Source organism: Cherax quadricarinatus, chromosome 13 (genome assembly GCF_038502225.1).
Source record: "Cherax quadricarinatus isolate ZL_2023a chromosome 13, ASM3850222v1, whole genome shotgun sequence".
NCBI classification, from domain to species: domain Eukaryota; kingdom Metazoa; phylum Arthropoda; class Malacostraca; order Decapoda; family Parastacidae; genus Cherax; species Cherax quadricarinatus.
Genome location: NC_091304.1, coordinates 48,957,227 through 48,983,189, shown reverse-complemented (window position 1 = coordinate 48,983,189; position 25,963 = coordinate 48,957,227). Strand labels below are relative to the sequence as shown.

At 45.9% G+C, this 25,963-nt stretch overlaps 1 protein-coding gene across 1 annotated transcript in view; it reads left to right on the top strand.

Annotated features, from left to right (window-relative positions):
* Positions 1-25,963, top strand: part of LOC128688578 (G1/S-specific cyclin-D2-like) — a 189,722-nt gene that overhangs the window by 55,406 nt on the left and 108,353 nt on the right. The window lies entirely within an intron of this gene.

Here is a 25,963-nt window from a genome sequence, read left to right as displayed (position 1 = left end):
CTTTATGGTGCTTTACAATGCATGTATTAAAGTTACTCTTAAATAAAACTGCACCTAGCAGAGCATAACACAAATTTGACAGCTCAGATTTGCTACCAGATTAGCCACGGAGCTGAGGGAGATGAGGTACAAGGAAAGGCTAATGGATGTGATCCTTGGTTCACTGGAGGAACGTAGGGTCAGGGGAGACACCAAGTCTTGTACAAAACATTCTTGGTATTGACAAGGTAGACAAGGGCTCACTGTTTGACAAGAGAGGTACCACAGCATGGAAGCTTAAACGATCAGCACACAAAAGGAGCCAAAGGGACGCGAGGATTTTTTTTTTCCAGTGTATAAGATTGGTGAACATGTGGAATAGAATAAACAGGAAGGAGTACCATGGCAGTTGTACTGGAATAGTGTAGGCAGCACCCACTCACTCAAACCCACCCACAAGTGTACTTGCCTAATTAGTTTTTGAAGACTACACAAAGTACTGGATACCTGGAGGTTACCTGGAGGTTATTCCGGGGATCAACGCCCCCGCGGCCCGGTCCATGACCAGGCCTCCCGATGGATCAGGGCCTGATCAACTAGGCTGTTTGTAAAGTAAAAGGACACAAGTGCAACTAATGTGACATTTATTGTGGCAACGTTTCGCTCTCCAGGAGCTTTATCAATGGCTTGATAAAGCTCCTGGAGAGCGAAACGTTGCCACAATAAATGTCACATTAGTTGCACTTGTGTCCTTTTACTTTACATATTGTCGGTAATTCTACCAACTTTATTACAACTAGGCTGTTACTGCTGGCCGCACGCAGTCCAACGTACGAGCCACAGTCCGGCTGATCAGCTATACCACTTGGCATTTTTCTTTAAACTTTTTTTGGGGGCAAACCAATGCCTTTTATTCTTTCTTATTAATTTCAATGTAGCCACATTGAAATTTTTACTACGAATCGTGTCTTGGTTTTACGTTTTCTGTACTATATAACCCCTTTATATATTTATAAAAACATAAAGAAGGGACACTGCAGCAGGCCTACTGCCTCATGCGAGGCAGGTTCAATTCTCCCACCGGTTTAAGCCAGTGCCTTAACCTAATCAGGTCAATCACATTCACCTAATTAAGGAAGGAGCACGGCATCTGACCTAGTAGCACAAGCTAGTCAGGTCCAGGTAACACCCACCCACACCCACTCGTGTATCTATCTGTACGCTTCGGTCATATCTCTCTAAGTCTACCTCTTTCTAATGATTGTAATCTAAGGATTTCAACCTGTCTTTGTAAAAAAGTTTTCTAACACAGGTTTGTTATCGTTCTCTTGAAGCCGTTGAGAAGACTGTCAAACTTTGAATTGCAGTGCTCATAAGACTAAGAACCAATTTCGTTAATCCGGCGAAGCCAGGAGCTGAGACTCGACCCCCAACTAGGTGATCGCATTGACAAAAAGCGTTGCCAAGGCGGCACTAAAGGATTTTCTTGGCAGCAGAGGCCTGGTCTGGGACCGGGCCGCGGGGGCGTTGACCCACGGAACACCCTCCAAGTAGGTGTAACATACTGGAGTCTACCTGGAGGGTATTCCGGGGAACAACGCCCCCGCGGCCCGGTCCATGACCAGGCCTCTTGGTGGATCAGGGCCTGATCAACAAGGCTGTTCCTGAACATTAAAATGGTATAAAATACCGACAGGTTGTTAGGTAAGACACATATGCAACAGTTAGGTATCTTTATTTCGAAACGTTTCGCCTACACAGTAGGCTTCTTCAGTCGAGTACAGAAAAGTTGGTCAACTTTTCTATCAACTTTTCTGTACTCGACTGAAGAAGCCTACTGTGTAGGCGAAACGTTTCGAAATAAAGATACCTAACTGTTGCATATGTGTCTTACCTAACAAGGCTGTTCCTGCTGGCCGCACGTAGTCCAATGTGCTAACCACAGCCCGGCTGATCCGGCACCGACATTAGGTATCTGTCCAGCTCTCTCTTGAAGACAACCAGGGGTCTATTGTTAATTCCCCTTACGGCTGGTGGGAGGCTGTTGAACAGTCTTGGGCCCCGGACACTTACTGTGTTTTCTCTTAGTGTATTAATGGCGCCCCTACTTTTCACTGGGGGTATGTTGCATTGCCTGCCCAGTCTTTTGCTTTCGTAGGGATTGATTTCTGTGTGGAGATTAGGGACCAGTCCCTCCAGGATTTTCCAGGTGTGGATTATGATGTATCTCTCTCGCCTGCGCTCTAGTGAGTACAAGTCAAGTGCCTCCAGGCATTCCTAGTAGTTAAAGTGTTTGATGGAACTTATACGTGCAGTAAAGGTTCTCTGCACATTCTCTAGATCTGCAGTTTCACCTGCCTTGAATGGAGATGTTAATGTACAGCAGTATTCCAGCCTAGAGAGAACAAGAACAAGTGATTTAAAAAGGATCACCATTGGCTTAGCATCTCTTGTCTTGAATGTTCTCATTATCCATCCTGTCAGTTTCCTCTCAGATGTGATTGGCACTGTTGTGATCCTTGAAGGTGAGATCCTCAGAGATTACCACTCCTAGATCCTTCACATTACTTTTCCGCTCTGTTGTATAAGTAGAGTTTGCAGTATACTCAGTTCTAGTTATTATTTCCCCCAGTTTTCCATAACGGAGTTGGTTTAGAAAAACACGTAAGCAAACACTAGGACATATTTATTAAAAAAGTTACGATCCTGGGACTTTGATCACTTCTAACATACAGAGATTAAAGAGACAGTGACGTGAGTGTCGGTATCTGTTACCAAGGTTCATACCACGGAGGGACTTCCTACGGTATGGATGTGTGACCTCGCCCCTCCACCATACAGGAGGATACTATACCAGTACCCATAGTTTACAGCCCCGCTGGAAGGAGTTACAGCGAGACCGAGCAGACGTAGTGGACACTTTCTTGTTGTATTCTGGCTCATATTGCGTGATCCCTTGTCGTCTCCAGCTGCAATGAATGGGGATTGAAGAGGGCGTTGACAGCCACACCTGATGCTACGAGTGACGCGAGATTGATCTCATAACTCAGAGAAAATCTCCACTGTCAGGTTTAGCGTTCGGAAAAATGTGTACAGTTACCACCATTTGTCTCTTTTTTTTTTTTCCTGCAGCGTGTTTCCTGTCGTTACCTGACCATCACTGCCACAGTCAATTACATCAACAACAGGTTTATGAAGCCTCTTGCTACTTCTCTCTCTCTCTCTCTCTCTCTCTCTCTCTCTCTCTCTCTCTCTCTCTCTCTGCCGAATTTTGTTTCTTGCTTCACAATATTCATTTATATCCTCTTTCATTGCCTACCAGGTGCCAGATCAACCAGGCTGTGATGGATATGTGGGGCAGCGGGCCTCCAGCAGCAACAACCTGGTTGACCAGGCAAGCACCAGACGAGCCTGCCCCATGGCCGGGCCCAGGGAGTAGATTAACTCATTAAGTGTTACGGGACCACAACTCTTCAACACCCTCCCTTCATGCATAAGGATTACCAAGAAACACCTAGAGAGATTCCCTAAAACAGTTCCTGGTTAAACATGTTCTGGTGAGACCTGATCTGGGACCGGGCTGCGAGGGCGATGACGTTTGAAGAGGACTCCAAGTAAACAGTGGAATGTTTGATGTAATGTTCATAGACACACTGAAGCTTCCCATGATGACTTTTACCTCTGGTGTGAGATTAAGATTTCGTTCGGATTTTTAACCCCGGAGGGTTAGCCACCCAGGATAACCCAAGAAAGTCAGTACGTCATCGAGGACTGTCTAACTTATTTCCATTGGGGTCCTCAATCTTGTCCCCCAGGATGCGACCCACACCAGTCGACTAACACCCAGGTACCTATTTGCTGCTAGGTGAACAGGACAACAGGTGTAAGGAAACGTGTCGAAATGTTTCCACCCGCCGGGAATCGAACCCGGGCCCTCCGTGTGTGAAGCGGGAGCTTTAGCCATCAGGCCACCGGGCCACATTGTTAAATCGTTTAGGGTAGTCACACTGCTAATTGATGAATAAGATAATTGATGAATAAGGTAAATGTGCAACAGTTAGGTATCTTTATTCTATTCAGTTAGGTATCTTTATTCTATTCAGTTAGGTATCTTTATTCTATTCAGTTAGGTATCTTTATTCTATTCAGTTAGGTATCTTTATTCAGTTAGGTATCTTTATTCTATTCAGTTAGGTATCCTTATTCTATTCAGTTAGGTATCTTTATTCTGGTGGTCAGTCCAGTGGACTGGCCACCTCAGACGTCTTCAAGGGTGATGGACGGATGATATCGTAAGTGTCGCAATCTTCAACTTGTCGGTTTTTCAAACCATTCATCACATATCGTCTTTACATCTCTACCGCTTCTGCTCACTCTTCTGTACTTGACTGAAGAAGCCTATTGTATAGGCGAAACGTTTCGGAATAAAGATACCGAAGTGTTACACATGTGTCTTACTTATCAAACATTAAAATTGTATAAAATATCGACAGGTTGTTAGGTAAGACACATATGCAACAGTTAGGTATCTTTATTTCGAAACGTTTCGCCAGACTGAGGGACTGACCACCTCAAAACTTTAAGGGTGATGGACTGATTACATCGTCTTCAAGTATCTTCTGCTTCTATCAACATTTCTGTACTCCAGATTGTAATAAAGTTGGTAGAATTACCGACAATATGTAAAGTGAAAGGACACAAGTGCAACTAATGTGACATTTATTGTGGCAACGTTTCGCTCTCCAGGAGCTTTATCAAGCCATTATAAACAATACATGGACACAGAGGGTATATAAAGGTTCAGAGTGAGGTGAATACTAGTGAGGTACCATTTCGATGTTCACTAGTGGTAGTAGTAGTAGTAGTAGTAGTGACAAAAGTAGAGCAATTAATTCGTACATGAGTAAAAGGATATAAAAGCTATTACTTGGGTAACATAAAAATAGGTTGGACAAATATAAACTGGAATGAGGCAGCTTGTTTCAGTGTTCACTCTCTGTGCTTTGTGTAGTATAACAGGAGAGACTATGTGATGGCAGGGTTTACTGTTTTCAGGAGGATTCTTGCTAAGACTTCGGAGATGGTGAAGCTGCCGTTGTTTTGTTTAATTGTATTCGAAACAGCGATCAGTGCTGATTCGAGGCACTTGCGTCTGCGGAAATTAGTTTCTTTGATCACTAATTGGGCGTCTCTGAATTTCATGAGATGATTGGAGGAATTTCGGTGTTGTACACAGGCGTTGTTCAGGTTATCGTTCCTACATGCGTAAATGTGTTCATTGAGGCGGGTGTCGAGGTTTCTGGCTGTTTCACCTACGTAAATCTTGTCACAGCCTCCACAGGGTATAGTGTAAACTCCTGCATTGACTGGTTCGTGGTGCTTGGATTTTGTCCTGGTTATATCCTTTATTGAAGTGCTAGAAGCGATGGCGACTCTGGTGTTAGCTTGTGAAAGTGCTTTCGAGACGTTCAGTGCAACCTGACTGTTGGGAAGAATTATAACTTTGCTGGGAGTGGTGTTGATGCGTGGAGAATTTATGATCTGAAGAGCTCTTTTCTTGCAGTCTTTGATGAAAAAAGAAGGAAAATGTAACTCTGTGAATGTTTGGTGAATGTATGTACACTCCTCGTCAAGAAACTCGGGACTACAAATTCGGTATGCTCTTAGGAAAAACCCGATGATGATGCCTCTTTTGGTCTTGGAGGCATCATCATCGGGTTTTTCCTAAGAGCATACCGAATTTGTAGTCCCGAGTTTCTTGACGAGGAGTGTACATACATTCACCAAACATTCACAGAGTTACATTTTCCTTCTTTTTTCATCAAAGACTGCAAGAAAAGAGCTCTTCAGATCATAAATTCTCCACGCATCAACACCACTCCCAGCAAAGTTATAATTCTTCCCAACAGTCAGGTTGCACTGAACGTCTCGAAAGCACTTTCACAAGCTAACACCAGAGTCGCCATCGCTTCTAGCACTTCAATAAAGGATATAACCAGGACAAAATCCAAGCACCACGAACCAGTCAATGCAGGAGTTTACACTATACCCTGTGGAGGCTGTGACAAGATTTACGTAGGTGAAACAGCCAGAAACCTCGACACCCGCCTCAATGAACACATTTACGCATGTAGGAACGATAACCTGAACAACGCCTGTGTACAACACCGAAATTCCTCCAATCATCTCATGAAATTCAGAGACGCCCAATTAGTGATCAAAGAAACTAATTTCCGCAGACGCAAGTGCCTCGAATCAGCACTGATCGCTGTTTCGAATACAATTAAACAAAACAACGGCAGCTTCACCATCTCCGAAGTCTTAGCAAGAATCCTCCTGAAAACAGTAAACCCTGCCATCACATAGTCTCTCCTGTTATACTACACAAAGCACAGAGAGTGAACACTGAAACAAGCTGCCTCATTCCAGTTTATATTTGTCCAACCTATTTTTATGTTACCCAAGTAATAGCTTTTATATCCTTTTACTCATGTACGAATTAATTGCTCTACTTTTGTCACTACTACTACTACTACTACCACTAGTGAACATCGAAATGGTACCTCACTAGTATTCACCTCACTCTGAACCTTTATATACCCTCTGTGTCCATGTATTGTTTATAATGGCTTGATAAAGCTCCTGGAGAGCGAAACGTTGCCACAATAAATGTCACATTAGTTGCACTTGTGTCCTTTCACTTTACATTTCTGTACTCGACTGAAGAAGCCTACTGTGTAGGCGAAACGTTTCGAAATAAAGATACCTAACTGTTGCATATGTGTCTTACCTAACAACACTTACTTATCAACCTGTCGGTATTGTATACCATTTTAACATTCACACTGCTAGATGTTTAGGCTAGTCACATATACTGCTAGTTCACCTGTGTTACAAGTCACACCTCAGACAGACCTATCCTACCTCTTCTTCCACATATCTCTCCTGTCCCTCAACCACTGTGCCTGCGGGCCGCTGGCAATAATATACAACAACTTGGTTGATCAGGCCGAGGTACCTTGTTACCCCCTCTCCCTCCTACGTAACCGATCATATGTCAGGTATACACTTCACCGTCCCTCAACCGTACATCTCGACTGGTGGTCACTCTCACCACAATTTGCTGTCTTTCACGCACCTGTCACCTCTTCTCCCACGAACCTTGCCATCTCTCCCACACACACATTCGTCGTCTCCCACACACCTCTGGCCGTCAAAGCCGGGCACCATCTTTAGTGTTGGGTGTGAGTGGCGACTCCTTCTGTCGACACTGACACTTTGCACTACCTTAGTGTCACCATAACTTCCACCTGCTGTGGTTAATGACCTCGCCATGTTGACAGCCTTCTAGGAGATGGCTGTGGGTGTGCCTAGGATCGTACGTGTGTACTTACGATTTTGATTTTTGTGGGGTCGAGTCCTCAGCTCTTGGCTCAGAGTTTCAAACTACAGGTGTGGGTATTTCCTTCGTCATGAGCAATGACTCCTGGCGCAGGTAATGCTTTGACATGCTCGCTGGTGTGTGTGTGTGTGTGTGTGTGTCTGTGTGTGTGCGTGCGTGCGTGCACGCACCTGTTTGTGGTTGCAGGGGTCGATTCACAGTTTATGGCCCCGCCTGTGTGTGTGTGTGTGTGACTATAAAGTTAATCCCTCTGTAACAAATTTAAAAGTACAGTACAGTTGGACTGCATGCGGCCAGCAGTAACAGCCTAGTTGATCAGGCCCTGATCCATCGGGAGGCCTGGTCATGGACCGGGCCGCGGGGGCGTTGATCCCCGGAATAACCTCCAGGTAACCTCCAGTACAGTATTATGATAGGGCAGTATCCTGGGTGCAGCTGGAGAACTAGGTTTGACTGATCTCCTGGTAACATCTGATAAGTGTCTCCATGCCTCTTCCCTATGTAAGGTAGGCAGAAGCTTTACTCCCCTATTTTCTTTTACTCTTCCTTGCATTCCTTCGTACCCTCTGCCCTTGCGGCTTTCCTTTCCATTCCCACAGTATTTATCCTTGTGACGTGACTTGGACCTGACTAGCCTGTGCCAGTGACTTGGACCTGCCTAGCATGGGCCAGTAGGCCTGCTGCAGTGCTCCTTATGTTCTTATATGCCAACCCAAAAGGGTCGGGATCCTTGTGAGGGACTCCTGGGAGAGGTGGGTCACGGTGCGACAGAGGTGGGATGCGGTGTGGGGGTGGTGGTTCGCGGTCAGAGGACAGATTTGGATCACCTGGAGAGAGATTTTCGGACGGATCCGCCTTCCCTACCCAGTACCTACCCAACGCCCACGGAATCCCTGCTTAAGATTCTGGGAGTGTGAGGTGACTCAGTCCCATGAGACCACGTTATCACGAGGTGACAACCACGGTTTCTGAGACCATAGCTCGCCCCCATCATCCCCATCCCACGGGATCACAGCCCGGTTCACCGCCTGATTAACCAAATTAATTTTATAATAAAGTTGGTAGAATTACCGACAATAAGAACATAAAAATGTAGGAACACTGCAGAAGGCCTACTGGCCCATACGAGGCCAAGTGCAACTAATGTGACATTTTATTGTGGCAACGTTTCGCTTGATAAAGCTCCTGGAGAGCGAAACGTTGCCACAATAAAATGTCACATTAGTTGCACTTGTGTCCTTTTACTTTACAAATTAATTTTAAAGAACATAACATAAGAAAGAAGGAACACTGCAACAGACCTACTGGCCCATGCGACTTAAGCCAATGCCCCAACCTAGTCAGGTCAGGTCACATTCACCTAAGGAAGGAACACAGCATCTGACCTAGTAGGTCCAGCTTACACCCACCTGCACCCACTAATGTATTTATCTAACCTATTTTTAAAGCTACACAACATTTTAGCCTCTATAAGTGTACTCGGGAGTTTATTCCACTCATCGACGACTCTATTGCCAAACCAGTGCTTTCCTATATCCTTCCTGAATCTGAATTTTTCCAGCTTAAAGCTATTGCTGCGAGTCCTGTCTAGGCTAGACATTTTTAGCTCGCTATTTACATCCCCTTTATTTATTCCTGTGGCTGCTAGAAATTCTCTGCATAACCAGGGGCTTTCTGTGAGGTATACCAATAATGTCACCTGATCCTACATCAATTATATAATGTATTTTTTAAGCAATTATTATTGTTGTTGTTGTTGCTGTTGTTGTTGTTGTTGTTGTTATAATCCTCCTGGTGTGTTTATAATTAGTATAAGAAGCTTAATTATTTATTTATACTTTGAAATAGTGTGTCTTTATGACGGTACATTGACTCACAGAATGAGTGGCACTGCCCAGTAAACTCGACCTTCTGTTTACTTATTGCATTGTCAGTATGTATACCATGTACGTATACATACTGCTCGTAGTATAACTACTTTTGACAGCATTATAGACAAAGTATGAACGAACTCACATGACAGCTGCCTAATGTTGTTGGTTCTTCTAGTGCCCCTCTAACTTCTGGCTACCGCCTCTCTAACTGTCAGCCTATTAATCTTGCTGTTGCCTCTGACACATGTCACCCTACCAGTCTCTAAACATCTCCGAAAGTACGTCTTAACGACAGCCAATCTTTAAACAAAACATCTGAAACTGACATGTTATGGGGGTTGGCGCACTGACCTACCAGTTTTTATGACAGGCTTGCCATGGGTTCGATCCTCATCCATTCTGTGAATTGTTACCTGGAGGTTATTCCGGGGCTCAACGCCCCCGCGGCCGGTCCATGACCAGGCCTCCCGATGGATCAGGGCCTGATCAACTAGGCTGTTACTGCTGGCCGCACGCAGTCCAACGTACGAGCCACAGCCCGGCTGATCCGGCACTGACTTTAGGTATCTGTCCAGCTCTCTCTTGAAGGCAGCCAGGGGCTTATTGGCAATTCCCCTAATGCTTGATGGGAGGCTGTTAAACAGTTTTGGGCCCCGGACACTTATGGTGTTTTCCCTTAGTGTACCAATGGCGGCCCTACTTTTTATTGGGGGCATTTTGCATCGCCTGCCCAGTCTTTTACTTTCGTAGGGAGTGATTTCTGTGTGCAGATTTGGGACCATTCCTTCCAAGATTTTCCAAGTGTAGATTATGATATATCTCTCCCTCCTGCGTTCCAACGAGTACAAGTCAAGTGCTTCCAAGCGTTCCCAGTAGTTAAGGTGCTTGACAGAACTTATACGTGCAGTAAAGGATCTCTGTACACTCTAGATCTGCGATTTCACCTGCTTTGTATGGAGATGTTAATGTACAGCAGTATTCCAGCCTAGAGAGAACAAGTGATTTGAAAAGGATCATCATGGGCTTGGCATCTCTCGTTTTGAAAGTTCTCATTATCCATCCTATCATTTTCTTTGCACGTGCGATCGTGGCACTGTTGTGATCCTTGAAAGTGAGATCCTCAGACATTACTACTCCCAGGTCCCTTACATTAGTTTTCCGCTCTATTGTATGGCCGGAGTCAGTAGTATACTCTGTTCTAGTTATTATCTCCTCCAGTTTTCCATAACGGAGTAGTTGGAATTTGTCCTCATTGAACATCATATTGTTTACCGTTGCCCATTGGAAAACTTTGTTTATATCTTCTTGGAGATTAACCGCGTCCTCCGCAGATGACAGCCTCATGCAGATCCTAGTATCATCCGCAAAGGATGATACGGTGCTGTGGTGTATATCTCTGTTTATGTCTGATATGAGGATAAGGAATAAGATGGGACGTCAGAGCTATTGGTCTATAGTTGTAAAGTAAAAGGACACAAGTGCAACTAATGTGACATTTATTGTAGCAACGTTTCGCTCTCCAGGAGCTTTATCAAGCCATTACAAACAATACATGGACACAGAGGGTATATAAAGGCTCAGAGTGAGGTGAATACTAGTGAGGTACCATTTCGATGTTCACTAGTGGTAGTAGTAGTAGTAGTAGTGGTAGTGACAAAAGCAATTAATTCGTACATGAGTAAAAGGATATAAAAGCTATTACTTGGGTAACATAAAAATAGGTTGGACAAATATAAACTGGAATGAGGCAGGTTGTTTCAGTGTTCACTCTCTGTGCTTTGTGTAGTATAACAGGAGAGACTATGTGATGGCAGGGTTTACTGTTTTCAGGAGGATTCTTGCTAAGACTTCGGAGATGGTGAAGCTGCCGTTGTTTTGTTTAATTGTATTCGAAACAGCGATCAGTGCTGATTCAAGGCACTTGCGTGTGCGGAAATTAGTTTCTTTTATCACTAATTGGGCGTCTCTGAATTTCATAAGATGATTGGTGGAATTTCGGTGTTGTACACAGGCGTTGTTTAAGTTGTCGTTCCTACATGCGTATATGTGTTCATTGAGGCGGGTGTCGAGGTTTCTTGCTGTTTCACCTACGTAGATCTTGTCACAGCCTCCACAGGGTATAGTGTAAACTCCTGCATTGACTGGTTCGTGGTGCTTGGGTTTTGTCCTGGTTAGATCCTTTATTGAAGTGGTAGAAGCGATGGCGACTCTGGTGTTAGCTTGTGAAAGTACTTTTGAGACGTTTAGTGCAACCTGGCTGTTGGGAAGAATTATAACTTTGTTGGGAGCGGTGTTGATGCGTGGAGAATTGATGATCTGAAGAGCTCTTTTCTTGCAGTCTTGCAGTCTTTGATGTGGAGGCTGTGACAAGATCTACGTAGGTGAAACAGCAAGAAACCTCGACACCCGCCTCAATGAACACATATACGCATGTAGGAACGACAACTTAAACAACGCCTGTGTACAACACCGAAATTCCACCAATCATCTTATGAAATTCAGAGACGCCCAATTAGTGATAAAAGAAACTAATTTCCGCACACGCAAGTGCCTTGAATCAGCACTGATCGCTGTTTCGAATACAATTAAACAAAACAACGGCAGCTTCACCATCTCCGAAGTCTTAGCAAGAATCCTCCTGAAAACAGTAAACCCTGCCATCACATAGTCTCTCCTGTTATACTACACAAAGCACAGAGAGTGAACACTGAAACAACCTGCCTCATTCCAGTTTATATTTGTCCAACCTATTTTTATGTTACCCAAGTAATAGCTTTTATATCCTTTTACTCATGTACGAATTAATTGCTTTTGTCACTACCACTACTACTACTACTACTACCACTAGTGAACATCGAAATGGTACCTCACTAGTATTCACCTCACTCTGAGCCTTTATATACCCTCTGTGTCCATGTATTGTTTGTAATGGCTTGATAAAGCTCCTGGAGAGCGAAACGTTGCTACAATAAATGTCACATTAGTTGCACTCGTGTCCTTTTACTTTACATATTGTCGGTAATTCTACCAACTTTATTACAATTGGTCTATAGTTCTTAGCTAATGCTTTGCTGCCACCTTTATGGAGTGGGGCTATATCCATTGTTTTAAGTGACTGGAATTTCACCCATGTCCAAGCTCCTCCTCCATAGTGTACTTAGGGCACGCGAGAGGGGTTTCTTGCAGTTCTTGTAGATGAATGGCTCAGTGAACCGACATGTTGAGTCGTACTGGGATTTCAATATTTCACTCATTTCCTTGTTGTCATCTGTGTAAGTCCCATCCTGTCTGAGTAAAGGCCCGATACTAGATGTGGTATTTGCCTTGTTTTTGGCATATGAAAAGAAATATTTTGAATTTCTTTCAATTTCACTAATAGCTTTAAGCTCCTCGTCTTATGACATTTCGCGAATCAGTGGATAAAAACAGTAGAAGGGGAAAGAATACTTAGTAAGCAAAGACGAGGATGCCCCGGGCCCCTGGTGTTAGCTGTCTTCAAGAGGGAACTCAACAAATACCTCAAAACAGTTCCAGTTCAGCCGGTTAGACTGCAGGCAGTAATAGTTTGATCGATCAGGCTAGCAAGCAGGAGGATTGGTCTGAGACCGGGTCGCAGGTGACCTTCGGAAGCGACTCCAGGTAAACCCCAGGTATCAGTCAGTCACCTCCGGAAGCGACTCCAGGTCAACCCCAGGTATCAGTCAGTCATGTTGTGGCTGACTTCCTCGGGACTGAAGAAGCCAGTCGTAGCAAAACGTTTCTTCTAATAAATATCCAGAATTGTTGGTTTAGAAAGACACGTAAGCAAACACTATAACATATTTATTAGAAAACGTTTCGGTCCTGGGACCTTGATCACTTCTAACATTAGTTAGAAGTGATACTTAAGCAGCACCAACCCAACAACACAGGAGTCACGTGATTTCATCGTCTACCCGTCCTCATCATAGGCAGAGGTTGTTTTTGATAAGGACCTGCCTCGCATGGGCCAGTAGGCCTTCTACAGTGTTCCTCCATTCTTATGTTCTTATGACATTCCTCAGGTCACGTGCGTCACACCTCACTCTCCGCCTATATATAATGTCTTTCTACCTCTGTATGTTAGAAGTGATCAAGGTCCCAGGACCGAAACGTTTTCTAATAAATATGTTATAGTGTTTGCTTACGTGTCTTTCTAAACCAACTTGTCGGTATTTATTACCAAGGTTTATACCATCCAGAATTGTATATAAGTGTCTTTTCCACATCTTGCCGGCTTCACCATACCATTCATCAGTCCTCCATGACTCAACCCAGATTTCTCCTCCTATACCACTTGCTGCCTTCTGTGTGGAACTCACAGGCATTACTGAAGTCCATATACACAAAATCGTATTCTTTGACCGGGTTTACAGCCTCGAATGCCTTAAAAAATAGTAAATTAGTAAGGCGAGAAGGTCCCTCTGTACAACTGTTTACCTGGAGAGAGTTCCGGGGGTCAACGCCCCCGCGGCCCGGTCTGTGACCAGGCCTCCTGGTGGATCAGAGCCTGATCAACCAGGCTGTTGCTGCTGGCTGCTGAGTCATTAATGAAATTATGTATTTTTAATGTGGTTTCGAATTGCATCCGCATTTATTGATTCCATCAACTCACAAAAGCGAGATTAGGCTAATTGGTCTATAATTTGAGGCTAAGGTCCCATGTCCCATCGCATTTACGATTATCTCGTACGATACCAGGTTGTAGTGATCTGCCGAGGAGACTAGCGAGTGGCTTGCTAAATTCTTCCTTGCATTCCTTTAGAACCCTCGTTAGGGCCTAGTGGCTGGTTAGATTTCAATCTAGGTACTTGTCTGAAGACTGTCACTAATGACTTTCTTCTTGCATAATTCAGTATGGTTTGCATTCTCTTGTGTAAAAACAGAGATGAGGTAACTGTGTTAATTTAGGAATTGGGATAACCCTTTACTTAGCACTTTAAGTATTTTCTTACATAGAATATGACGACATTCCAGCAGGACTAATTTTCCAGCATTTTTTTTTTCCAATTGGGTGGGACATACATCAGTCGGTTAGGACACAAGTACCTGTTTTTACTGGTAGGGGCTGCAGGGGATGTAAGGAAACCTGCCCATGTGTTTCTCCATGCCAGGGTAATCGAAGCGAAGAATGAGTGTGGTCAGGAAGGGGAGCTGGTCGGGCAGGGCCTTGGTTACCCTCCAGGGAGGGCCCCTGTGACCACGCTCCTTCCTTCCTTCTCCTCCTCCTCCTCTCCATCTTCCTCCACCTCCCACCCCGTCTCTCCTTCCCTACCCTCATATCATCCTCCTCAATCTTTGTCATTATCATCCTGACATTTCATCTCTGCCGCCACCCGTTCTGGCTTCCGGCTGTTTTTTTTTTTTATTTAAGCTCTTGAGCTGACTTCTTATTTTGACCTCACTTCGATGCCTCTCATCTCAGAGGCAGCTCTTGCTGTGAACTGACTTTTCAAGAAGCAGCTCTTGTCGTGGGCTGACTTGTTATTTTGAGAGTGACCCACTCTTACGTGGGGCCTACTTCTGAGTCGTTCCCGTTCGTCACAGCCTACCACAGGAGCCTTGATCTAGTGCCACAGTACACGGTCGTGGAATGTGTATAATTGCAGAAGCAGGCTGAGAATTTACTGGGGGGGGAGGTTGCCTCACCCATCCAGCCACCAGGCCTGCTGGGTGGGGCCACCCCACCACAAGGCCGGGGTGATGTCCGCCCCCTACCCAGCAGGCCTGGTGGAGGAGTGGGTAGGGTTCCCCCTTCCACCAGCCCTGGAGGAGGGATGGGTGGGAGAATCCATACCCACCCATCCACCAGGCCTGTAAGGTTGGAGGGGGCGAATCCACCCACCCCTTCATCAGGCCTGACTCACATCTTTATAAATATCCCTGGGATGGACCACCACCCTTAGCCACTTACTCATGTACACCATCTGTCTCCCATTCCTCACAACATAAGAACATAAGAACGAAGGAACACTGCAGAAGGCCTACTGGCCCATGCGAGGCAGGTCCAAGTCCCTACCGGCTTAAGCCAATGCACCCAACCTAGTCAGGTCAGGTCACACTGACTTAAGGGAGGAACACGGCAACCGACCTGTTAGCACAAGCTATCAGGTCTAACTCACACCCACCCACATCTACTCATGTATTTATCCAACCTATTTTTAAAGCTACACAACGTTCTGGCCTCTATAACGGTACTTGGGAGTTTGTTCCACTCATCCACAACTCTATTACCAAACCAGTACTTTCCTATATCCCTCCTGAATCTGAATTTTTCCAACTTAAAACCATTGCTGCGAGTCCTGTCTAGGCTAGATATTTTCAGCACACTATTTACATCCCCTTTATTTATTCCTGTCTTCCACTTATAAACCTACCTCACAACCTACTTCACGTGTCCTCCATTCCTCGCAACCTACTAAATATGTCTCCCATCCCTCACTAGTGCTTTATTATTCAGTTCAGCGGACGTTCTATGCGTGAGACATGGGAGTGTCAATATCAGAGGATCTTACATTCAAGGATCACAACAGTGTTGTTACTGCGTCTGAATCTCCACGACTATGGTGCTCTTCGCACCTACTCCTAGGTTGAGGGACTGATTACCTCATCTTCTGTACATAGTTCTACTGTCTTCAAGTTATGTCCTAGAATTTGTATTGATAAAGCCACTGGATGGCGAAACGTCTACAATAAAGATACCCAGATGTTGCACATGTGTCTTAATCTCATCTTGTCGGTATTATATACCATTCGTACACAACATAGAATACTGTTGTTTTCGAGCCTGAAGATATCAAACACTGCTGGGACAAGAGTAGAAACCTTGTTCACTGCCCACTGGACAACCCAGCTTATATCTTCCTTTATATATATATATTTTTGTCTTCTACCTTGGTGATTTTCATGCGTTTTCTTGTATCATCCGCAAATGATGATACAAAACTGTGGCGAGTGTTTTTATCAGTGTCTGCTGTATAGCCCTTGTGGCTTAGCGCTTCTTTCTTGATTATAATAATAATAATTTATCAGTGTCTGCTATGAGGATAAGAAACAGCAGAGGTGACAGGATAGTGCCTTGGAGTACTGAACTTTTTACCTCACTAATGCTGAATTTTGCTCATAAGAACATAAGAATGGAGGAACACTGCAGAAGGCTTACTGGCCCATGAGAGGCAGGTCCTCATCAAAGCTCTGTTTACTGCTACTCTTTTCGTTCTGTCAGAGTTGAAAATCCATTTACATACCTTCCCAGTTATTTCTGTAGTGTGCAATCACCCCGTGATTGCATTTGTCGAGCGCATCCCGAGGCCTAGTCTCGGCTTAGGCTTCCTGGTTGACACTGGTGTTAGAGGCACACAATGCAGCCTAAGATAGAACTCAAAATTCTGTATTGAGATTGAACTTGTAATAGTAAGTAAAAACTTTTTTAAAAATAGGTTCACACGTATCTACCTGGAGGTTATTCCGGGGATCAACGCCCCCGCGGCCCGGTCCATGACCAGGCCTCCCGATGGATCAGGGCCTGATCAACTACCTGTAAGTAAAAGACACAAGTGCAACTAATGTCACTTTAGTTGCACTTGTGTCTTTTACTTTAAATATTGTCGGTAATTCTACCAACTTTATTACACGTATCTACCTGCCTACCTACCTTGGGTATTAATATGGGGATATACTAAACCTATAAGGGTTTAGTAGGTTTGATCCGAGCACTTCTGGAGTAACCCCTCGTGGAGCTATTCGCTAGTGGAGTAACCCTTCTTCTTGGAGTGACCACTTCTCTTCATCATTATCCCTCAGGGTACTGCCTCTTCCTTAATAAGTGACCTGTGTACCCAGGTGGCATGTAGCGACCTGTGTACCCAGGTGACCTGTAGTGACCAGTGTACCCAGGTGACCTGTAGTGACCAATGTACCCAGGTGGCTTGTAGTGACCTGTGTACCCAGGTGACCTCTAGTGATCTGTGTACCCAGGTAACCTGTAGTGACCTGTGTACCCAGGTGACCTCTGTAGTGACCTGTGTACCCAGGTGTTGCACTTATGTCTTGCCTATCAAGTGTTCCACGTTCTTAGACGCTAAGAATGGCTACTACTACAACTTGTCAAGTATCTTCACCTGGTGCCAGATCAACCAGGTTGTGATGGGTATGTGGGCCAACGAGCCGCCAGCGGTAGCAGCCTGGTTGACCAGGGAAGCAACAGACGAGCCTGGCCCAAGGCCGGACTCCAGTAGAAAAACTCTGGAAGCTAATGAAAAATATAATTGACATCTTGAATACTAGTAATGTATAATAATGTCAGCACCACTTGAACCACCACCATCACCGTCACAGCAAGGTACACCACCGTCATCGTCACAGCAAGGTACACCACCGTCACCGCCACAGCAAGGTACACCACCGTCACCGTCACAGCAAGGTACACCACCGTCATCGTCACAGCAAGGTACACCACCGTCATCGTCACAGCAAGGTACACCACCGTCACCGCCACAGCAAGGTACACCACCGTCACCGCCACAGCAAGGTACACCACCGTCACCGTCACAGCAAGGTACACCACCGTCATCGTCACAGCAAGGTACACCACCGTCACCGCCACAGCAAGGTACACCACCGTCACCGTCACAGCAAGGTACACCACCGTCATCGTCACAGCAAGGTACACCACCGTCATCGTCACAGCAAGGTACACCACCGTCACCGCCACAGCAAGGTACACCACCGTCACCGTCACAGCAAGGTACACCACCGTCATCGTCACAGCAAGGTACACCACCGTCATCGTCACAGCAAGGTACACCACCGTCACCGCCACAGCAAGGTACACCACCGTCACAGCAAGGTACACCACCAGCGATGGTGAAGTGATGAGCGTAGCTGCCTTCCGAGCAACTGACTCGGTTTCGATTCCCGGCCATCACGCAGTTGTTTTAGGTCAGTGCCCGTGCGGCCAGCATTAACAGTCTGGTTGGTCAACCTCTGACCCACCAGGAGGCCTGACTAAGGAGTGGGCCGCGGGGGCCTTTGACCCCCGAAGCGACCTCAGTAGACTCGTACTGTCACCGAAGGTTACAGAACCACCAGCATAGATAGTGTTCCACTGTACCACACTGTCTATACATATTTTAAGGCCGCTGAAAAGCCTTGGACCCTTTTATGGTTATTGAGATAATAATGTACACTTATTTTTGTGCATGTACTTTTTATTTGGTTGTACTGTACACTTACCAGTGGATGAGTGGAACAACACTTACCAGTGGATGAGTGGAACAACACTTACCAGTGGATGAGTGGAACAACACTTACCAGTGGATGAGTGGAACAACACTTACCAGTGGATGAGTGGAACAACACTTACCAGTGGATGAGTGGAACAACACTTACCAGTGGATGAGTGGAACAACACTTACCAGTGGATGAGTGGAACAACACTTACCAGTGGATGAGTGGAACAACACTTACCAGTGGATGAGTGGAACAACACTTACCAGTGGATGAGTGGAACAACACTTACCAGTGGATGAGTGGAACAACACTTACCAGTGGATGAGTGGAACAACACTTACCAGTGGATGAGTGGAACAAACTCCCAAGTACCGTTATAGAGGCCACAACGTTGTGTAGCTTTAAAAATAGGTTGGATAAATACATGAGTAGATGTGGGTGGGTGTGAGTTAGACCTGATAGTTTGTGCTACCAGGTCGGTTGCCGTGTTCCTCCCTTAAGTCAATGTGACCTGTGTTATTGCTGTTCTTACTGCTGAACAGCGGTTTAGTGCTGATGAAGGTAGCGCAGGTAGCAATGATACGGCCGTGGACTAGTTTGGCTTTAATTGGGTAGGAGTGAGTACACAACAGGCAGTGTGAGGGAGTGACCGCAAGCCAGTCCGTGGGAGGGGGAGCACTTGTGTCTCTCAAGTCGGTCGGCCTCGGAGTGAGAGAGGGTGGGCTGTGCTTCCCACTGACCTAGGTAGGCCTACAGAGGGCAGCACTGAATGCCGCGAAATATGAACTAGTCAGAGCAGACGGCTAGGCTGTGTGCTCTGACAGTACAGGCTGTCTACACCTGACCTGACTAGGTTGGGTGCATTGGCTTAAGCCGGTAGGAGACTTGGACCTGCCTCGCATGGGCCAGTAGGCCTTCTGCAGTGTTCCATCGTTCTTATGTTCTTATGTTCTAACCCCAACATGGGCGGCGGCAGCAGCAGTGAGATTTATCATCAGTTAGTGGTATTTGTCATTATCAATTTCACGTTGTTGATTATACTTCCAGTGTCTAGTTGACCAAGGTCTTTATGTGTGCGTCTCAAACACTTCTCCTGGCTGCTCATACCTGCAATTACTGACTCGAGCTTAATTATGGCTAGAATGTCATTGGTGTGTGAGTGACGTAGCGGTAAGGAGGGTGATGTGTGGTGGAGAGGAGGTTACCTGGAGGATATTCCGGGGATCAACGCCCCCGCGGCCCGGTCCATGACCAGGCCTCCCGATGGATCAGGGCCTGATCAACTAGGCTGTTACTGCTGGCCGCACGCAGTCCGAGGAGGGGACGGGGAGAAAATACTTCAACAGATCGAGGAAGAAATCTGTAGATTTTCCCCGAGCCTGGCCCATGACCGGGCTCAGGGAGTAGATAAACTCTCGAAACTCTTCAAAGGTATATCTTCAAAGGTATGCTTCTGTGAGGACGAGGGTCCCTAATTAGCACCAGAGATGGTACATCCGTGTATGTATATGTATGTATATATATATATATATATGTATATATATATATATATATATATATATATCCACCTCTGGTGTAAATTGTGGGACCCACAGCCTCGGAGAAGTGGATAAAAAGGCTTCAAGGAAGAGTATTTGAATTTCTTCCTGAAGCCGTTTAAATATTCCACTTCCCCTACCACCCCGTCTTTTCATTCTTTTTTACCAATAGGTGTATTTTATTACATAATATGGTACGAAAGGTTTAAGAGATACCTTGTTGATATAAAGATGGCATATACAGTACATGAGATGTATAGGACATAAGTTTCACATCGACACACTGAAATAACTCCATACAAAGGTAGAAGGTACTGTAAACACACACACACACACACGCACACACACACACACACGCACACACACACACACACACACACACACACACACACACACACACACACACACACACACACACACGCACGCACACACACGCACACACACACACACACACACACGCACACGCACACACACACTTCCGGTTGGTTGGCACTACCATCCGTTCAGACGAGTGAAACTGAAACCTGCTATCTGTTTTTGCCCTCAGGCAGGAGTGTTGATCGATCTTACACGTCCGGTTTGCACGTGCCTTTACTTCCCCGCGTGCCTCTTCGTAATTCACAATGTTCGTAACATTTCCTTGGCAGCTAAGAAGGCTTGGTCTCAGACCAGCCCGTGTGGAGAATGTGAACTTTAGAACCACTTCGGATAACCGCCTCTGTATCTATAGAAGGCTCACGTTAGAGCGAAATGTTGTGCCTATGAAGGCGTAGCATTTCAGCGGCACTGTTTCTCAGGGGTACAGTGAGTGCTGTATCTCAGGGATTCAGTTAGTACACTAAGAGAACCGGAGTTCAACTTTTTTTTTTAAATTACTTTGCCTTCAAATACACGGGAGATCATAGCAGAACCGAGCTGCCATCTTCAAGTCGGGCTGATTGCAGCGCCCACACCCAGGTTGTGACCAGGCGGTCAACAAGGACGCCTGACGTCAATCAGGCTCGGCTAGGAAGGTAGAAGAACCCTCAAAACCGGTTACAGGCATGTCATGGAAAACTTGAATGGGTTACTAGCACTGTTGCTGAGTAACAGCGACAGCAACCCATATGTGGTGTAAGCGTCTGACGAGTTGCAAGTAGCAACAACCTGAGCAGTCGCTATCAACCACCTTCTACTCTAGAACAGAAGATGGTTGAGTTACATAAAGCAATAACAAGGTAGGCGTACTCTCAGGTAATCTGTAATTGTATGCAAATATTCTTACTGAGTGTGTATGGGTGTATATTAGTGGGCAGACTTTGGTATTTAAGGTGGGGCACAGGGAAGGCGTATATCACCCTTGTCCTTATTAGGGGGTAGGCGGTGGGCAGTACCCCTTTATCTGCCCCCTTCTATAAGACGCCTCTCCAGGAATAACAGTGTGCCTGTTGCCTGTAGTCGCTTTTAGGGAGGGGGGTTACCTGGAGGTTATTCCGGGGATCAACGCCCCCGCGGCCCGGTCCATGACCAGGCCTCCCGATGGATCAGGGCCTGATCAACTAGGCTGTTACTGCTGGCCGCACGCAGTCCAACGTACGAGCCACAGCCCGGCTGATCCGGCACCGACTTTAGGTATCTGTCCAGCTCTCTCTTGAAGGCAGCCAGGGGGTTTATTGGCAATTCCCCTAATGCTTGATGGGAGGCTGTTGAACAGTTTTGGGCCCCGGACACTTATGGTGTTTTCTCTTAGTGTACAAATGGCGCCCCTACTTTTTATTGGCGGCATTTTGCATCGCCTGCCCAGTCTTTTACTTTCGTAGGGAGTGATTTGGGACCATTCCTTCCAAGATTTTCCAAGTGTAGATTATGATATATCTCTCCCTCCTGCGTTCCAACGAGTACAAGTCAAGTGCTTCCAAGCGTTCCCAGTAGTTAAGGTGCTTGACAGAACTTATACGTGCAGTAAAGGATCTCTGTACACTCTCTAGATCTGCGATTTCACCTGCTTTGTATGGAGATGTTAATGTACAGCAGTATTCCAGCCTAGAGAGAACAAGTGATTTGAAAAGGATCATCATGGGCTTGGCATCTCTCGTTTTGAAAGTTCTCATTATCCATCCTATCATTTTCTTTGCACGTGCGATCGTGGCACTGTTGTGATCCTTGAAAGTGAGATCCTCAGACATTACTACTCCCAGGTCCCTTACATTATTTTTCCGCTCTATTGTATGGCCGGAGTCAGTAGTATACTCTGTTCTAGTTATTATCTCCTCCAGTTTTCCATAACGGAGTAGTTGGAATTTGTCCTCATTGAACATCATATTGAATAGGTGCGATCGATAGTATATAGCTGAATAGAATTTCTGCGGCACACAGCATATTTGAGCACCGTAGAGCTGGAGCATGTGTTGAACAGGTGCACAGGTATCTGTCATACCTGGGCAGAGGGGACAGGGTCTGGTGCCCAGGTAGCTGGTCATACCATGAAAGGTCAAAATGACTAGTTTGTTGGGGCAGAGGCGCCCGGTCCAGCAAGATGCTAGGCTGCGGTCCAACAGGGTGGTAGGCCACGGTCCAGCAAGGTGCTAGGCTGCGGTCCAACAGGGTGGTAGGCCACGGTCCAGCAGGGTGCTAGGCTGCGGTGCAGCAAGGTACTAGACGACGGTCCGGCAAGGTACTAGGTTACCCCTGTGAGTTTGTGGTCTCGTACTGAATGTGGTTTAAGTGGGTAGGTATGTGGTGAACTTTAAATGCTGACCGTGGGTTATTAATCCAGAATGATCCAAGAAAGCCAAACACTGTGACTTATTTCCGTGAAAAGTTCCTTTTGTCGTTAACCCTCTTCCCAAGGATACTACCCACAGTGGTCTGTAACCTATACATGACCTAGTTACTTCTAGGTGAACAGGGGCAGTAGGTGTCTAGGGACTCGTCCATAATTCTCGTAATGTCGAGGAGGCGACCCACGACCACCTACTCATTTCCTTGTACATACCTATTTACTACTAGGTGAACAGGGACAGGAGCTGTAGGGACACTTGTCCACACGTGTGGCGATGTTAGCAGCGTCACTGAGGAAGGGAAGCAGTGTAAATAATGTCTCGCTCAGGGGGTACACCTTTCATCCAAATTAGGTACTCCCGCCCACACTCACGTTAGGCGTATGGGCGTAGGCGTGCCCAGGGGCGGGTGGGAGAGCCGCGGCAGGTTTAAAGGTAGTCTGAATACCATGCGGGCCTCATCTGGCAAGGCTATCCATCTCCTTATCTGGGCTATCTACCTGCATTCTGATGAGTTTTTGTGCGTCGCTCAGGTAGAGGTAGCCGGCCCCGAGTAACATTCAGGCCAGTAATTGTGTACACGTTTTTCTGCGTTTGTGGAGGCTCGAGGGACAACGTTCGTAGCTGGCTAAGTTGATGGAGAGGTGAATGGCTAGGTGGCTAAATGTGGGGATGGGTGGCTACATGGATAAGTTGCAGGATGGATGGAAAGTTAACTGGCTGGCTACATAAACAGATGGATACATGACTATATGGATGAGCGGCTAGGTGGATGGTCACTCACCAGGGCTCCAGGAGTCTGCTCCTTACATTCCTGAACAGATCCCTTGACGGCTGCTCTCCTGCCTTCCTTCACTACACCCCTCACCTTCCTCCCTACACCCTCACCTCACTCCCTACACCCTCGCATTCCTCCCTGCACCCTCACCTTCCTCCCTACACCCTCACCTCACTCCCTACAGCCCAAGAGAGGAACTGCTTCCTACGAATTCCGCCAGGCTCATCGCCTCGCTTACATTTAAAAGCTCACTCTTTGAGCTCTGTGTTTTTTCTCCTTAGTTTTCCTTTTAAGAGCGTCATTGTATTGCAGTAATACTGTTATGAGCTTCATTGTATTACTGTCATCAACGTCCCTGTATTACCGTCATCAAAGTCATTACACAAATAACCCGCACATGGGGGGAAAGCTTACGACGACTTTAGAAATGGTCGAAGTCGGACCGAAACGTCGTCGTAAGCTCCTCTCTTCTATGTGCGGGTTATTTGTGTATTGTTCCAGTTATTACACATTATCACAGTGCACATTTATACGTATGGAACCTGAAAGAAATTTATTTGGCTTAATTATTATTATAACCATTAATTTTTAAAGGGGTAGAGGGGTAAGCCAGCCGAAGACCTAATTCAGATGATCATAAGCTCCTGCGGCGGGTCATCATATGACTGAAACTCGCGTCAGGAAACACTTGTCCTGTTTCCTGACAAATCTTACCTATAGATATGGAGGTGACTCAAGAAATCGTAATGACACGATTGCAAATAAACCATACCCCCGGCCGGGATTGAACCCGCGGTCATAGAGTCTCAAAACTCCAGCCCGTCGCGTTAGCCACTAGACCAGCTAGCCACAGTAAGATTCATCCAACTAGGTATATTTCTACACCATAGGAAGGTTAGTACAGGCACCACTGTGACCACAAATGCAAGTTTTTACAGACGAATCTCCAGCTAGCGTGGCCGTGACGAACTTTAGCTCAAGTCCTATGGTGTAGAAATATACCTAGTTGGATGAATCTTATTGTGGCTAGCTGGTCTAGTGGCTAACGCGACGGGCTGGAGTTTTGAGACTCTATGACCGCGGGTTCAATCCCGGCCGGGGGTATGGTTTAGATATGGAGGTTGTTGTGTGATGAAGCGCTTGCCAGCAGCAACAGCTTGGTTTGGACCTCCACTATTGCTGGTTGGAGGCCAGGCTGCAGCTCCAGGCCTGTGCTTCACCAAGCTCCACCCAGGCACTTTCAGTGACTGCGGATCAACCGGGCTGTGATGAGTATGCCTTTGATAAGTGCCGAGATTTTTTTTTTTACTCCCGGACATGGAGTCCGGACATGGCCCGCTCCCCCGCATATTCATCACAGCCTGGTTGATCTGACACCTGGTGAAGATATTCAATTTACTCTTGAAGGCTTCTACACTTGTCTTAGCAATGTTTCTGATATCTTCTGGTAAGATGCTGAATTATCTGGGACCACGGATGTTGATACAGTGTTCCCTTATTGTACTCACTACACCCCTGCTTTTCACTGGGTTTATTTTGCACTTCCTCCCATATCTCTTGCTCCAGTATGTTGTAACAGTGTGTACATTATTTAAATCTTTCACCCCCGCTCCAGTAGGTACATAATTTAAAGACTTTAAGGTGTTCCCATTAATTTAAGTTGTTTATTTTTCTGTATGTGGACCGTAAATGATCTGTATATCTGTTCCACCTCTGATATTTTTCCTGCCTTGAACGGGGCCATCAATACTGAGCAATATTCCAAATAAAAGAGCACGAACAATTTGAAAAGTGTCACCACTGGCACTATTTCTCCATATTTTGAAAGTTTTTAATATCCACCCTGTCATTTTCCAGGCTGTCGTGACATTGGTCTTATTGTCTTTTTGAAAAGGTCAGCTTGTATAATTACTCCCAGGTCTTTCACGTGTTCCTCTCGTTCTGTTTGATGATCCCTCTAGGAGCACAACAGTGTAGTTATCTACAAGGCAAACGATAGGTTGGATAATGAGAACTTCAAAACAAGGGATGTCATGCTACTGATCGTGTTTAAGTCACTTGTTCTCATTAGGCTGGAATACTACTGTATACAACTACCTTCCATCATATATATGGGGATTTACAAATAGACCCTTGGCCATTTTCAAGAGGGAACTGGACAGATGTCTAAAGTCAGTACCCGGTCAGGCTGTGGTTCACACGTTGGAATGTGTGCGACCGGCAGTAACAGCCTGGTTGATCAGACCCTGATCCAGCGGGAGTGCTGGTCGAGGACTGGGCCGTGAGGGCATTGACCTCCCGGAACAACGTGCAGGTAGACTCCAGGTATGCTAGAGTTGGTTAAATTTTCCTTATAGACGTGAACAATCTAACGTAACGTAACC